The sequence below is a fragment of the Artibeus jamaicensis genome, unplaced genomic scaffold (assembly GCF_021234435.1).
Source record: "Artibeus jamaicensis isolate MK-2021 breed Jamaican fruit bat unplaced genomic scaffold, CSHL_Jam_final scaffold_660, whole genome shotgun sequence".
NCBI lineage: Eukaryota > Metazoa > Chordata > Mammalia > Chiroptera > Phyllostomidae > Artibeus > Artibeus jamaicensis.
This window is the reverse complement of record NW_026522052.1, coordinates 8,294,419-8,305,567: the sequence shown is the minus strand read 5'-3', so window position 1 is coordinate 8,305,567 and position 11,149 is coordinate 8,294,419. Positions and strand designations below refer to the sequence as shown.

Here is an 11,149-nt window from a genome sequence, read left to right as displayed (position 1 = left end):
TATAAACATTCATGTTCAGGTTTTATACATATACTTTTTTCACCCCAGCTTTATTGAGATAGAACTGACATGTAACATTGTGTAAGAGTTTAAGGTATAAAAGTGTGGCTTTGACACACTTATATTGCAGAATGATTACCAACATAGTGTTAGCTAACACCTATCTCACCTCACTTAACTATTAGTATCATATGTTCTCTTGTGGTGAGAACATTTAAGACCTACACTCTTAGTAACTTGAATGTCCATAATATAGTAACTATAATCACCATGAAGTATACATTAGGCTCCCAGCACCTAGTCATCACGTAACTGGAAGTTTGCACTCTTCGACAGGCCCCTTCCATTTTCTGCCATTCACCCCCTTTCTCCCCAGCCCCTGATAACTACTATTCTAATGTTCGTTTAGCTTTTTTAGATTCCATGTACCAGTGATATCATACAGTATTTGTCTTTCTCTGTCTGACTTATTTTACTTAGCAAAATACTTTCACGATCTATCCACGTAGGTTTTAAATCCGGTTGTGTAAATAGCTAGGAGTGAGTGTGCAGATGCTATGCCAAGACTATGTTTATCTCTGTAAGAAACTGCCCATGTGGCAGCACAATTTCCATTCTCATCAGCAACCAGTGACAGTTCTCATTGCTCTACATGCTGTACACACTTGCCAACAATGGGGATCAGCTGTTCATTTTTTGACTTTGGCTATTTAATAGGTGTGTACTAGTGCCTCATTGTTTTTTCCCCCTCTGCAGTATCTCATTTTCAATTTGTAATTCTATAATGACAGCCGATGTTGAGAAGGTTTTTTGTGTGTTTATTGCCCATCTATTATTTTCTTTGTTGAGGAATCTATCAGGTATTGCCCCATTTTTTTTTAGATCAACATCTTCAATCTATAATACACTCACATTTACATACAAATTTTGTGTCCACAAGTGCCAGTGGCAAAGAACCGCAAAGAATCAAAGCAACTGCATATCAACTACATTCAAGAGTTAATACTATGTCTCCACTCTTCATCTTCTAAATCCAGAAGGAAATGGTAAATGCACCCCACACGTGGACTCCATTTTTAGAAGTTGGAGACTGTGTGTGGTTCTGCACACGTCTCAGTTTCTACAGAGCTGAACTGAGGTTCCATTGTGTTCCAGGCCAAATCTGCAAGAAGAAAGTCATCCATTGCCGTTTGAGTTTCATTGCTGGTGAAGAACAAGCTCCCCAGGGTCTCAAAGACAGAGTGCATGGTCTGTGTTTCTGCACTGTTCAACTGAAGCTTGCTTTCCCAGGCAGATATGTTTTTAGCAGTGGATATTCCTTTGGTTTGGGTCTCTGTGTCAGATGAATCAGGATTCATGGAAAAGCTGAAGAGTTTCAGAATACTTCCCAGAGGCAGAGGAGGGCTACTCGTCCAAAAAGAAGTTCAAGTCTGTCTGTGTCTGCATGTCAAACATTTCAAGGCATAAGAAATCATAGTTTCCCCTACCACTGTAGGGCTGGGCAGAAGTGTCTGCAAGTAAGAAGTCAGTTTGGATTTCTGTGTCCAGTGATTCTAAGACCGGCCCTGTGGTTATGGTGCTAAGCCCACTCTCCTCAGTTTCAGTCTGGACAGTTGAGGCTGAAAAGAACTCTTCAGTATCAAAATCAATCTCAGGATTCTGGGCTGGGCCAAATGGGATCTGGGTGACTGTCAGGTCCAGTATTTGTGTCAGACAGAAGACTGAGATTGTCCAGTGTCTGACTAGGCAGATTACTTAACAGAATGTTTTCTAAGTCTCTGAATAAATCCATAGTCTGGGTCTGGTCATCTGTCATGTTCTGTGAAGAAAGCACACTGTTCTATGTACTGAAGTTTATAATTGGTGCAGGCTTCTCAGTATCTTGAGTTAAAGTCTTAGGGTGGTTCTAAGGGAACAGACCATGAGTATGAGTCTCTCCCACTAAGCTGCTGCTTATAATATTGTCTGTAGGAATACTGTGTGATGAATGGGCACTCTCCGAAATGTCTCCACACATTACAGCTTGGTCCATTTGGACTCGGTCATCTGCTGGACTTTGCATTCCATGGGTTTGAGTTTCTCTGGAGATCCCACCTGACTGTAAACAGGCATCTAAAATACATTGGTCTGAGGAGCTGTAGATGAAGTTTCCTTAGAACTGTATTGCCTCATTTTTAAATTGGGTTGCTTCTTCTTGTTGGATTTTGAAAGTTCTTTATGTATTTTGTATATGAGTCCTTTATCAAATATATGTCTTACAAATATTTTCTCACAACCTGTGGCTTTCTTTTCATTCTATTTTATAAATCTTTTTAAATTGAATTTATTCAGGTGACACTGGTTAATAAAGTTATACAGTTTTCAGGGGCACAATTCTACATCACATCATCCATACACTGCATTCCGTGTTCACCACCCCAAGTCAAGTCTCCGTTCATCACCATCCCCCCACCCCCGGCAACCACCACACTGTTGCACTGTTGTTCATATCCATGAGTTCTTTCTGTCTTTTTTTTCTCCTTTTTTGTTCAATCTTTAATAGTGTCTTTCTCAGAGTGAGTGGGAGTTTTTAATTGATAAAGTCCAACTTATTCATTTTATTCTCTCATGGACTGTGGTTTTGGTGTTTACCTAAAAACCCATTTCCAAACCCAAGCTCATCCAAATTTCCTTCTGTTATTTTTGGTACATGTTTAATAATTTTCATTTTACATTTAGGTTTAAGACGTATTTTGAGTTCATTTTTGTGAAAGGTGTATAATGTCTATTGCAAAGTTCCTTTTTATTTGTTTGTTTTGTGCATGTGGATGTTCAATTGTCCCAGCACCATTTGCTGAAAGACCAGCTTCCTCTACTGAACTGCCTTTGTACCACTGTCAAAGATTAGTCGACTATATTTTTTAGGAGGTTTTGTGGGTGTGCCCTCTCTCTTCTATCCCAGTAATCTATACCTGGATTTTTTCTCTGACATCATGCTACTCTGATTACTATAGCTTGATAAGAAGTCTTGAAATGGGGAGCTTCTACCCTTTGCAACAGCATGGATGGAACTGGAAAGCATTATGCTGAGTGAAATAAGCCAGGCATTGAAAGACAAATACCATATGATCTCACCTTTAACAGGAAGCTAAACAATAAAACAAACAAGCAAACAAAATGAAAACAATGTCACTGAAATAGAGAACAGGGGGACAGTGACCAGAGGGGAGAGGGGAGGGAATTTCAAGGGGAAAAGGGGAAGGATTTACAGAAACTAGTATAAAAGACATATGGAAAACAACTAAGGGGGGTGGAAATGGGAAGGAGGTAGGGAGCACAGGGGAGTGGGCTGGGATGGGAGTAAAAGACAGAACACTTTACTTGAAAAATAATTAAATAAAAAAATTTTTTTAAAAAGAAGTCTTGAAATGGATAATGTACATCCTTCCTCTTTGTTCTTCTCTAGTACCGTGTTGGCTCTTCCAGATCTTAAGCCTTTCCACATAACTTTTAGAATCAGCTTGTAGTCAATGTCTACAAAACAGATGGCTGGGACTGTAATCGAGGTTTTGTTGAATATAAGGATCAAGTTGGAAAGAATTGATATAATAATATTGAATCTTGCAGTCCATTGGCATGGAATATCTCTCCACTTATTTAGATCTTTGTTTTCTTTAATTGGAATTTTGTTCTTTCTTGCATTTTGTTAGATTTGTGCCTAAGTATTTCATGGCTTTTGATGTATTGTGAAAGTATTGTTTTGTGTTGTATTTGTTTAACCAGTTAATTGCACGTAGGTAGGAAACAAATCGACTTTCATATATTAAACTTGTATTCTAGAACCTAACTATGCACGTGTTTATTAGTTTCAAGAGCTGATTTTTGTTGCTGCTTGGGTTTTTCTGCATAGATAATCATGTCAGTCTCATTTCTTCCTTTCCAATCTTTACATTTCCTTTTCTTGTCTTATTTCACTAGCTAGGAATTCCAGTATGACTATGAATATCAACAGTGAGGGTACATATGCTTGTCTTGATTCTGGTCTGGGGGAAATTGATGTGACAACGTGATTTTTCTTCTTGAGCCAGTTGATACATTGGATTACATTGATTGATTTTCAAATGTGGAACCATGCTTGTGTGCCTGGAATAAATTGAACTTGTCATGGTCTATAATTCTTCTAATATTTTTTTAATTTAATTTGGTATTTTTTGTTGAGGATTTGTGCATCTTTATTTATGAATGATACTAGTGTGTGGTTTTGTTATTTGGGTAAAGAGGTCTCATAGAATAAATTTGTAAGTGTTTCCTCTACAGCTATTTTCTGGAAGAGATTTTTGAAAATTGGTATTATTCTTGCTTAAATGTTGAGTAGAATTTATTCCTGCTTTGTTTGTTTGTTTGTTAGAACTATGTTGCTTTCTATGTTGGAAAGGTACTAGTGATGATTCAACTTTGTTAGGAGGTATAGACATATTCAGATTATCTATTTCCCACTGAGTAAGTTTTAATCATGGTTTTCAAAGAATTGATTCATTTCATCTCTTATCAAATTTATATGCATAAAGTTGTTTATAATATTAATTTATTATTTTTACCATGTCTATGGAATTAATAGTAATGCTCCATTTTTATTTCAGATATTAGCAATTTGTGCCTAGACAGAGATCCATCAATTTTACTGATATTTTGAAAGAATAAAGCTTTTGGTTTTATTGATTTCCTCTGTTGATTTACTGCTTTTAAAGTTATTGATTTTTGTTCTAATTGTTATATCTTTTCTTCTGCTTACTTTGGCTTAAATTGATCTTCCTTCTCTAGTTTTATAAGATGGATATTAGTTTATTTATTTAGAATTTTTTCTAATCCATATACTTAATGCTACATATCTCCCTTTTTTCTTTTATTTTTAAATTATATCACTCAATCATGAAAACGCCCAATGGCATATTTCCCTCTAAACAATGCTCTTGCTGCATCCTGTAATTTTTGACAACTCATTTTATTTAATATTAGTTTAAACTATATTTACATTTCTCTTGAGACATCTTCTTTGACCCTTATGAAATTTAGAAATGTGTTATTTAATTTCTAATTTTTTGCAGATTTTCTAACTATCTTTATGTTACTAATGTCTACTTTAATTTTATTGTGGCCTAGGAGCATACTTTTATGATTTTTATTCTTTAAAATTTTAAGGTACATTTTATGATCTAGTTCAGAATATGGTTCATGTCATCAGTAAAGGTAAGATTAAAAAGAATGTGTACTTAGCTGTTGTTGTGCAAATAATTATATGAATGTCAAGTAGATCAAGTTGATTAATAGTGCTGCTTAGATTATATTTTACTTACTTTCTGATTACTAAAGTCTCCAGTTTAAGCAGTAAATTTGTCAGTTCTATCAGAATTGCCTCCCATATTTCGATGGTCTGTTGTTAGGTGCATATACCTTAAGGACTGTTATGTTTTACTGAAGAAAGGAAACAGTATTTAACACATCCCTAATTTCTGTAAATTTCTTAGTTCTAAAGTCTGCTCTTTCTGGAATTAATAAAACTATTCCAGATGTTTTGGGTTAATGGCATCATATGTGTTTCTCCACCCCTCTACATTTAACTTATCTGAGTTTTTTCTGTTCAAGGTGGGGTTCTTTTAGGGAACATAGAATTGGGTGTCTTTGTAAATTCACTCTGACAAGCTATATCTTTTCATTGTTAAATTTAGATTATTCATATGTATGGTGAGTATTAATACTGTTGGGTTAATACCTGCCATGTCTGTAACTGCTTTCTACTTATTGTTTTATTCTTCATTTCTTTTGTTTTTCTTGGTTATCTAAAAGTGAACATTTTATACTATTCCATTTTTCTTCTTTCTTAGCATTTCAAATATATCTCTTTTTTTTAGAGTTTTTTTTAGTGGTTGACCTAGTGTTTTTATTTTAGAGTTTTAAATAATCTTAAGCCATTTTCAAATTATGCTATACCACCTTACATAAATTTCAGATAACTTATAACAGACCGTGCCAAATTTTTCCTTCTTGCCCTTTGTGATAATGCTATCATTCTTTTCATTTGTCCACATGCTCTAGTCACCCAATATATTGTTAATATATATTTTTAAGTTGTCATTTAAAAAATGAAAAACCTAAGGAATTTATTTTTACTGTCACTATTTCTCCTCTCACAACTTTTTGTTGGTGGTGTTGGCATATAGATCTGAGTCTTCATTCTGAGTTTATTCTCATTCTTCCTGAGGAACTTTTGCTTTAAAAAATCCTTTCTTGCAGGGCAGGTCTCACAGCAATAAATTTCCCCAGTTTTTATCTTTGAAAAATTTTATTTCTTCTTCACTTTTAAAAGGTTGTTTCACTGGATATAGAATTACAGGTTGGCAGGTTTTTCATTTTTTTTTTGTTTTTTACTCTTTAAAAAGTCTCATGTCACTTTTGTGCTAATATGATTTCTGCCGAGAAGATGACCATATTTCTTATTCTTCTTCCTCTATAAGTAAGGTATTTTTAGTCCTTCCCCTGGCTTTCCTCTATATTTCTCTCTGCCTTTGACTTTTGACTTTGACTTTTCATTTCTAGGAAGATAGCCCTGGATGTGTTATTTGTTACTTGCCCCACTTAGTGTTCCTTGAGCAACTCGCATCTGTGGTTTCGTTTCTGTAATTAAGTTCTCAGACATTGTTACTTTAAATATTCTTATCTGCTCTATTCCTTCCTCTCCTCTGGTAGGCTAGTTAAGTGTATGTTATACTTTTCGAAATTGCCTCATAGTTTTCAATATTTATTTCTCCTTGCATTTCAGCTAGGAAAGTTCTGTTGACCTATGTTCAGATTCACTGATTCTTTTCTTAGCTCTGTCCAGTCTACTGATGAGTGCATCAAAGACACCGTTCTTTCCTGTTACAGTGGGTTTTATTATTTCTAGCATCTTCTTTTGACTATTTCTTAGTGGTTCCATCTCTCTGCTTACATGACCCATCTGTCTATGCTGCTTTTAATGTCTGTATGTGCCAGATGCTTCAAATCTGTCTGGTGCCCTAGTTTTTCTCTCCCTCTGGAAATTTGACTTCCCTAAGACTTCCTCAGAGAATCTGTGTAAAGGATTCGCTTTAATTTAAAACTGTGCTTTAATTTCAGTCTATTCCCACGACATTTTAAGAACCTGGATTTTAAAAAGGGATCGAGTGAAGTACATGAATTAGAAACAACTTAACTAAACAGATTACCTCGTCTTAAAAATTAAAACCTTTGTCTTCCTTTCAAAGTATTAAACTAGGAGAAGAATACGTAACTGACTGCTTATATTCTCTTTTCTAAAACTTTATTTAAACTGCTACTCCTAAAAGCCAACAACAATGACAACAAAATCTGTTCAGGGTAAGGAAAGGAGAATGTGTAGACATATATAATAACAGAATTGCTTTAAAATCCGCCTGAAAATGAAGAATAAAAAGAAAATATTCTGAAAGTAACATTTAAGATAAGGTGTTCCAAATTAATTCTCTCCAAAAATATAACAGAAGGCAGCAGAGGTTTATGAGGCATTGTATAAAGAGAAACATTCACCTGTTCACTAACTCAACAAATATTTTCCTAGTGATTTCTATTTACTAGACATTGTGAGGTGGTGTTGCTAACTCATCCTGTGAAATTATGCAAATCATCTTATCTTTTTGAGTTTCAGTTTCTATACCAGCAAAACAAAAGGAAATATACTTGCCCACAGTTCTACTTGTGAAGTTCATATGAGGTAGGGATTGTGTCATTTGAAAACATAGTTTTATTTATTTTTATTTACTTAAATATAGTTTATGCACATTACAATGCATCGGTTTGTATGTATTGCACTTACAAATAAAAGAAGCTACTTGAAACTACATTTGAAAAGCATGGCAGGGATTATAACTTTCCTTTAGCCTTACTTATTTAAATTTTTATTTCCATAGCACCACCTTCCAAGCTTCCTTATATTCTTTCTTTTCTTCATGGAAACAAAGCTCAGTTTTCTGCTCTCTTTTATTATTTATCCTCCTAAAACTTTTGCCTTGATCGTACAAAAGTAGAGATGCCCTCCTAGTGCCTAACATTTCTGATAGGCAAAATGTACCATTCGTTGGTAGTACAGATGATGAGAGTTGAGCAGAAGAAAAGCTTCTGGTGAAGTCAAGGGCAGGGGCTCAAAAAAGTGACAAGAAGCTTCATTCTGTCTATACAGTTGCCTTCCTGTAAAAAGTACAGAGCCATTAGGTCTACAATTAATAGCAGTAACAACAGTTCTTAGTTAATGTGATCCCTACTTCTCCAGGCTTTCGATGGGGGCTACTGAGTAGCAGCCACCATCTCCTCCTTGTGTCATTCTTCCTTGATTCACTGAAAAGGCATTACACAGAAGGGAGATTTATCTGTATCTACTTTCCTCACATGCAAAGACTCTCCAGCCAGAATTCTGAGCCTAATTTCCACTTATTATGCTTACTAGAGCAATATGCTGTGCTGTCCACAGCAGATAAAAACCGGAGACTCTCTGCATTATACTCATAGAATGATTGAGAAATAAATTAAGTTCTAACCACAGCAAATGAATAGCTGCAAGGTGCATTGGTTTATCATAATACACCAACTCCTTCTTTCCTTCAGAACTTCAGTCCTCAAGCACAGCAAGCTTGCTTAGCGGAAGTTGCATGGAGCATTGCACAGGGTATCCAGACTTTAAGACAAATCATTTGTCCCACCTCCTGGAGGCTATTAACATATCCTGCTGTCTTTTCATTACATCTTTCTCTTTGCACTAGAATCCCACAATGACATGTCTTTAAATTTCATTAAAAATTAAGAGCACTAGACTCAGGAGGTAAAAAGGTAGGTGACTACAGGAAAAACATCATGGAAAAAATACACCTTTCCTGGAAGCAGAAAAAGAAGTTTGACATTTAATTATTATCTGAGAGAGTAAAAAAAAATAAGAACACTCTAAAATGAAGTCATTGGACCAAAAAAATATTGTATATAACTTGTCATATAAAATAATGAAATCCCCCAAAAAACAAACAATAAATTGAAGACAAAGACAATTTTATTTCTACAAAGCATGGAGCAAAGGTCCTTCCCTGATTTTTATTTATGCACATTATCTGTTGGAGCTATAAAAAAACATACTAAAAAATTATTGTTCTAACCTTGTTTTTGTCATTGTTGGGGTTGAGTTTCCCTTGTTGTCGAGTTAAATTCTCCTTATTTTGTAACACAAAAAAGTGCTAGTTTGGGGAAAGAACTAATGATGCTTGGAAATAGTAGATCATTTGTGGCAAAATAAGTCAATCAATAAAATGATTAGTTAAATGACATTGGTAATAACACTATGATGTAATGTTAGGGTTTTTTGTTGTTGTTTTTGTTTTTTGTTTTTGGGGGTTTTGTTTTTGCTAAGCAGAGCATTTAAGAGAAAAAGGTATAACATCCTTTACAGATAAAAATAATGCCTCAAAGATGATGAATCTAAAATAATATCCTTAAAAATGATTGAGTCTAAACAAAGTAGTAGTTCGGGCTACTAAAAGATATATTAACAACTCTAAAATTCATTCACACTAACTCTATTAGATCAAAAGAAATGGAGGGTTTTCTCTCCATTTTAAATAAAGAGAAATTGAAGCCAGAATAGGAATCAGGAATACGATGGAGAATAGAATCCAGCTTATCTGATTATTAGATTAAAGCTTTTTATTAAATATTAGTGCCCTTATTAAAAAACACATACACACATCTCAGACAGAACCTTTATTATTTGATATGATAATTTGCATTTATTTGCAGATGGCAGTGTCCTATTAACTGAGGACCTTCAAAAAGCCTCTCCATCATTGAGAATTCACAATTACCCCCTTGGACTAAATGCATGCAAGATAATTAATAAGAATAGCAGTTAAAACAGCAGCAACCACAACTAACCATTTTGGGGTGTTCAGTAGAATACACATTTTATGAAAGTTACGTCAATCTCTTTTCATTTGGTCCCTGTAAGGCAGTGTTATGATTCCTTTGTACAGATGAGGAAAATAAAACATGAAGAAGTCATATGTGGCTTCAGTGGTTAAACTGGGTTTTGTACCTACTTATCCTGCTCGAACAGTCTGAATGCTTCCAGAATATATATAATTTTTTGCATTAACATGAACCTCAGACAGGGGTTTGGTCTTTAGAAAGGGTAATGAATTTCTAGGAAACATTCTCCTACATGGAAGTGTGATCCAAAAATTTCAAAGTGTAGCTTTGCTCTGGCTAAGTGTGATTATTTTGTGTCTTGCATTTAGAAATTATGTATTTGCCTTAAAATACTTTTAACTGGACAGAAGCACGCCGAGCAAAGGCACACAGTTAGAGTTAAGGATTTAATTACAAATGCTAGATTATCATGCTGGCGTAGGCAGGAGCACTCAGGAGGGAGCTTGTACCCTCAAGCCTGTGAGTTAGTCTCCAGCACCAGCTGCTAATAAAACTTCCATTCTACAGAAAAGGCCAGTAGTGTGATTTCTAGCCAGCTGTAAATTCTTTGGATAAATCTTCCTTGGAGCAAATCACACTGAGACAATTTAAGAAACAGTGATACCTGGAGAAAGAGAGAACAGAGAGAGAGAAATGGTAAATCTAAGTTTGTTTTCTAAGAGTCACTAAAACAACCATCCCAAATGTCCTAAGGAGGACATTTCATAACCTGTACTTTTGCTCTTCAATGGGTAGGAATGTATCTGCAGCAATGTTCTCCCAGCCCTCAAGACTCCTTCGTGCATCCTGGCTTATTGCATTTTTTCTCCAGTTTGATAGAAGGTATACAAACAGAAGAGCTCACTGATCTAAAATTAAGGTCCAAAGGACTTTGAAAGTTTCACTCCATGTCCCAGTAAGCAAGGTCCTGGTGCTGAACAATGCAAGCTAGTTTGGGTTTGGTATGAAAATAAAACCAAAAATCGGAAAGAGGTTTCAATGGAAATTCATCAGCTGTATCCCAAAATTTATTCATACACCTTTCAACAAATGTTTACTGAGCACCTATTATTTACTCACCAACTATAATTCTCCTGTGCCTATCTTATTGTAAGCATCAGTGACAAGTCCCCACTGGCATGCCCACATCTGTTCCAAGCTCTGAAACTAGCAT

General features: G+C 35.2%; 1 pseudogene; it reads right to left on the bottom strand.

Moving 5' to 3' along the window:
- Positions 1–1,076: 1,076 nt before the first annotated feature.
- Positions 1,077–2,172, bottom strand: LOC119041050 (ATM interactor-like; annotated as a pseudogene).
- Positions 2,173–11,149: the final 8,977 nt, after the last annotated feature.